The following is a 6,377-nucleotide window of genomic DNA, read 5'->3' as shown; positions in this document are numbered from 1 at the left end:
CATTCCTCCTTGCAGATCCTCTCCAGTTCTGTCAGGTTGGATGGTAAACGTTGGTGGACGGCCATTTTTAGGTCTCTCCAGAGATGCTCAATTGGGTTTAAGTCAGGGCTCTGGCTGGGCCATTCAAGAACAGTCACGGAGTTGTTGTGAAGCCACTCCTTCGTTATATCAGCTGTGTGCTTAGGGTCATTGTCTTGTTGGAAGGTAAACCTTCGGCCCAGTCTGAGGTCCTGAGCACTCTGGAGAAGGTTCTCGTCCAGGATATCCCTGTACTTGGCCGCATTCATCTTTCCCTCGATTGCAACCAGTCGTCCTGTCCCTGCAGCTGAAAGACACCCCAACACCATGCTTCACTGTTGGGACTGTATTGGACAGGTGATGAGTAGTGCCTGGTTTTCTCCACACATACCGCTTAGAATTAAGGCCAAAAAGTTCTATTTTGGTCTCATCAGACCAGAGAATCTTATTTCTCACCATCTTGGAGTCCTTCCGGTGTTTTTTAGCAAACTCCATGCGGGCTTTCATGTATCTTGCACTGAGGAGAGGCTTTCGTCGGGCCACTCTGCCATAAAGCCCCGACTGGTGGAGGGCTGCAGTGATGGTTGACTTTCTACAACTTTCTCCCATCTCCCGACTGCATCTCTGGAGCTCAGCCACAGCGATCTTTGGGTTCTTCTTTACCTCTCTCACCAAGGCTCTTCTCTCCCCTGATAGCTCAGTTTGGCCGGACGGCCAGCTCTAGGAAGGGTTTTGGTCGTCCCAAACGTCTTCCATTTAAGGATTATGGAGGCCACTGTGCTCTTAGGAACCTTAAGTGCAGCAGAAATTTTTGTGTAACCTTGGCCAGATCTGCGCCTTGCCACAATTCTGTCTCTGAGCTCTTCAGGCAGTTCCTTTGACCTCATGATTCTCATTTGCTCTGACATGCACTGTGAGCTGTAAGGTCTTATATAGACAGGTGTGTGGCATTCCTAATCAAGTCCAATCAGTATAATCAAACACAGCTGGACTCAAATGAAGGTGTAGAACCATCTCAAGGATGATCAGAAGAAATGGACGGCACCTGAGTTAAATATATGAGTGTCACAGCAAAGGGTCTGAATACTTAAGACCATGTGATATTTCAGTTTTTCTTTTTTAATAAATCTGCAAAAATGTCAACAATTCTGTGTTTTTCTGTCAATATGGGGTGCTGTGTGTACATTAATGAGGAAGAAATGAACTTAAATGATTTTAGCAAATGGCTGCAATATAACAAAGAGTGAAAAATTTAAGGGGGTCTGAATACTTTCCGTCCCCACTGTATATATATACACAGTATGTGATTCTGCACTTCCACCTAGGGGGCCTGTGCGCCACGCCAGCGTGCCGCTTTCACTATGATTAGTCACAGCAGAACTTGAACAGCGGGTGCCGGTGACTGGATGTCCGCCGGCACCCACTGATCGTGGGGAAGAGAGGCTGGACAGAGCTCTGCATATGCAAACAATGCAGAGTTCCATCTTGACAGCAGGGAAAGAAAAATCCATCACATCCTTTAGTAAAAGCACCACATAGGAAACACAAAAACACTGGCTAGGCACACATTTAACCCTTTGATCACCCTAGATGTTTAACCCCTTGACAGCCAGTGTCATTAGTACAGTGACAGTGCATATTTTTTTAGCACTGATCACTGTATTAGTGTCACTGGTTCCTACAAAGTGTCAGTTAATGTCAGACTGTTTGCCCCAATATCGCAGTACCGCTATAAGTCACCTGATCGCCACCATTACTAGTATAAAAAAAAAATAATAATAAATTCCATTATTTATGGAATAGTTTGTAGATGCTATAACTTTCGCACAAACCAATCAATATACAGTACAATTATTGGGATTTTTTTTTTTTTACTAGAAATATGTAGCAGAATACATATTGGCCTAGATTTATGAAGAAATTTGATTTAATTAGTTTTTTTTGTTCATTCTGTTTTTATTCAATCTGATTTTATTGGAAAGATTTTAAAATTTTTCTTATTTTATATGTTTTATAGTAGGCAGATGATGCTGGATGTCCTACAGTCAGGAAATGAGATGGGCCACCAGCTCTATCTAAAAAAATGATGTTAAATTAATTAGGGTACAATGTTGCATGGCTGAGTAACTGTCAGTCAAACTGTCACACCACTGAAAACTAAAATAAAATGTAATGAAGGGGTAAATACAGGCTGGTCCTCACGTGATTAACTGCTTCCTGTTGTACTGCGGCGGGGCGGCCCGTACAGGCACAATAACGTGCCCGTACGTAGGAAGCATTTTCCAGGGGTGGGGGAGCGTGTGCGGACCTGCCTGCTTTCCAGTTATTTGACACAGTGGGAGATTGTCAGCAAATCCCGGCCAATGATTCAAGGCCGGAACCTGCTGATCGGCTGTGTCCAATCACGGCCCAGAGCCCTGTGTTGACAAACAACACAGAGCTCTGAACATAGGGAACGACCGCTTTGTTTCTTTTCCCTGCAAAGCAGGGAAAAGAAACAAATCGATCTGCAGTGAAAAGCAGCACAATACACACATTAACACTTGTTAGGCACTCAGTTAAAGCGAAGTTTCACCCAAATGTGGAAGCTCCGCTTATCTGTCCCGTCCCCCCCCCCACACACTCCAGTGTCACATTTGGCAACTTTTAGGGGAGGGGGGAGTGGATACCTGTCAAAAACAGGTATCCGCTCCCACTTCTGTGTAAGGACACCATGACGACCTACGACATTTGCAGCCCCTCCTCCTTTCCTCCCGCTGCCTTCTGGGAGATACACACAGGTCCCAGAAGACAGCAGGGACCATTCAGAACTCAGAAGGCACAGCGCGACTCGCGCATGCGCAGTAGGAAACAGGCTTTGACAACATAAAGTAGACCTGAAGTGTGCCCTGGTCTGCAGGACAGTATGCCAAGAGAAGAGGGGAAACCCTCGGTTAGGGAGGTAATTATTTATTTGAGCTGATAACGTCCTACAGGGCAAGCTTGCTGAAGGCTTGTGACATTTCTGCTTGCGGGTTTGGGGATGCATCGAGCAAAGCAAGCGGATTTCCACCTGCCCATCTTCTTGATGACGTGGTCCGGGACCCCAGTTTCTCGACGTTGTTGACGCCGCTCCACTGCGGAAGGAATGTCCAGAATATCGGCCGGGGTCAAGGCCTAAGTTAAGCAAGAGGACTGGCAGGGGGCAGGCCTCCTTGAAATACCCAATGGGTCAGCCAAGCTGGGGAGGAGTTGTCGGGTGGAAGAACTGGAGATGGAGCACTAGGTTGTCAATGCCTTTGAGGGCACTCCCCATTCTGGTGCAGGACGGAGCCCGCGGTCCCTGTCTGCAAAGGGCGAGTGGTTACTGAGGCCCGGTCCGGTCAGTGTCGGGGTCTAACCATGTGCTAGCTGTACCTGAAGTGAAATGTTGTGCAGGAAGAGAGAGAAAGAGAGAGAGAGTAACAGTCTGCAAGCAAGTGATGTGGTGGAGGAGACTGGAGTAAACAAGTGTATATAGTTGTCCCAATTGATGGCTATATAACCAGCCAATTGTTCATTCTACTGGGCATCCCATGAATTCCCTTAACCATCCAAGTTAAATTCCCTCAATAAAATACCAAAAAAACAAACCTATGGACTGTCCATTGCCTCGATGGTGATTGGGAAGTGAATGTCGGGCTGGACAGGGTGACAGGCGGGTCACAATCTCAGCTGCCCCTTTGGGGGTACCGCTACATTACACATTATGTAAACGAATGTATATGTCATGTACTTATATGATTGCTATTTGACATTTTTCAGCAACATTCCCCCAACCAGTCCTGAGGAAGTGAGAAACCCTCACGAAACGCGTTGACTTTCCAGAATAGAATAAATCTATGGACACTGTTCATGGGTATTTTTCCTTGATTATTCTGCCAGTGAAGCTCTACATACACTTCATATCAACGGTTATTCCTGTTCCAGGTTGGGTTAGTGTTTGGCATCTGTTGCAATATCTACTGAGGGTGTTGCTTTTTGTTTTTTATCCTATGGTTTTGAACTTTTTGGAGAAATAAAATATGTAACTCTCAACCAAGCAGCCTCATATTGTGCCAATAAAATCCGTCTTTTTTGATATATAGGTTTCCTACCGTGTTTCCCCAAAAAATAAGTCCGGGTCTTATATTAATTTTGGCAACAAAAGACACGGTAGGGCTTATTTTCGGGGTAGGTCTTAACATGTAATGTGCTGTCTTCTCTCTGGCAGGAATCCCCAGTGTGAACCGAATTAAAATGCTTGTAAAATCCTATAATCCACTCTATTACAGTGGTATATAAAGTATAATGTGTGTGTTTCTGAAATATAATTGTGCCAAATACCTTCGTTATAGCGCCATTCTGTGCTTCTGTGACCTGCCAGAGCTCTCTTCCCCGCAATTCTATTACAGAAAACACGCACATTGTACATTATATACTACTGTAATAGAGTGGATTATAGGATTTTATAAACATTTTAAACTAGGGCTTATTTTCGGGTAAGGGCTTATATTGCAGCCCTCCTGGAAAATAACGCTAGGTCTCATATTCGGGGTAGGTCTTATTTTTGGGGGAAACACGGTATTTATCTCCTTTGTTTTCATTATTGAACCTGCTTTTATGTGTATTCACTCCCTAATATACAAAAGACATTGTGCAACGGGGATGTTGTTCGAACAACAAACAAACAATCGCCGTCATTCTCTTACAGGTACTGACTTCTGTGTATTGTATATAATGGTTGGATAATTAAACCCGGTGGGATTTCAGCCTGAGATCACACCTCACCTCATCAGATGTTTGCTTAACAAATGCCTGATCTCTTGGGGAATATCCAAGCAACCATGTAATTTTACCTTGTCACCAAAGAACGAGATGTACGAATACAAAAGTACTGCAATGTCCAAAGACTAGAACCAAGGAAACCAAATAGGTCTACGCATTGCAGATTTTGTATGGGTTAAAGTCCAACTGCAGGCTAAGCTTCCAGCCCCAAGGAGGTTTAAAAAAAAAAAAGAAAAACGAAACGAAAAAAAGAACGCCCCCCCTCCAGGGGGTGAGGATGTCCTCTGGGGGGGAAAGGCCGTGACCCAGAGAACTAAATATACAACACAAGGATCTGTGGCCTTACTGTCTCTTTTGACCACTTAAGGACCAAGCCTGTTTTTGGGATTTGTTGTTTTAAAAACATTTTTTTTTTGCTAGAAAATTACTTTGAACCCCCAAACATTATACATTTTTTTTTCTAACATCCTAGAGAATGAAATGGTGGTCGTTGCAATACTTTTCTGTCACACCGTATTTACGCAGCGGTCTTACAAGCGCACTTTTTTTTGGAAAAAATACACTTTTTTAATTAAAAAATAAGACAACAGTAAAGTTAGCCCAATTTTTGTTTATATTGTGAAAGATAATGTTACGCTGAGTAAACTGATACCAACATGTCACGCTTCAACATTGCGCCCCGCTTGTGGAATGGCGACAAACTTTTACCCTTAAGAATGTCCATAGGCGACGTTTAAAAAATTCTACAGGTTGCATGTTTTGGGTTACAGTGGAGGTCTAGGGCTAGAATCATTGCTCTCGCTCTACCGATCGCGGTGATACCTCACATGTGTGGTTTTGACACCGTTTTCATATGCGGGCGCTACTCACGTATGCGTTCGCTTCTGCACATGAGCTCGGCGGGACGAAAAAAAAAAAGTGTCACTTTTATTCCTATTACAAGGAATGTAAACATCCCTTGTAATAGAAAAAAAGCATGACAGGACCTCTTAAATATGAGATCTGGGGGGTCAAAAAGACCTCAGATCTCATATTTACACTAAAATGCAATGAAAAAATGAAAATAAGTAAATAAAAATGTTGTCATTAAAAAAAAAAAAAAAAAAATATGTCTCTTTAAGAGCTATAGGCTGAAGTAACGTTTTGACGTCGCTGCCGCCCTGCAATGTTATGGAGATGGATGGGGGGCCATCTTCCCCTCACTCGTCTCCATACCCAGCAAGGGGTAACATCCGATCGCCTCCGCCGCTGCCGACGGCTCCGGTAAGCGGCGGAGGGCACCGGAGCGTGCCGGGGGGGCCCCTCTCCCGCCGCCGATAAGTAATCTTGCGGCGAATCCGCCACAGAGACCACTCTAATCTGAAAACGGACCGCCGGCTGAAGAAGAGGATACCGGGGTTATGGCAGCTAGCTGCTGCCATAACAAAGATATCCCTCTTCAAAGTGAGGACGTATATCGGCGTGCGGCGGTCCGGAAGTGGTTAACCACTTCCGGACCGTCGCATGCCGATATATATCAGTGGGTTTCAACTTATGAGCTTTAGGGGCCCCCAGATGTGGCCCCTGACATCACC

The sequence above is a fragment of the Aquarana catesbeiana genome, linkage group LG05 (assembly GCF_042186555.1).
Source record: "Aquarana catesbeiana isolate 2022-GZ linkage group LG05, ASM4218655v1, whole genome shotgun sequence".
Lineage (NCBI taxonomy): Eukaryota > Metazoa > Chordata > Amphibia > Anura > Ranidae > Aquarana > Aquarana catesbeiana.
This window is presented reverse-complemented; position numbering follows the sequence as displayed.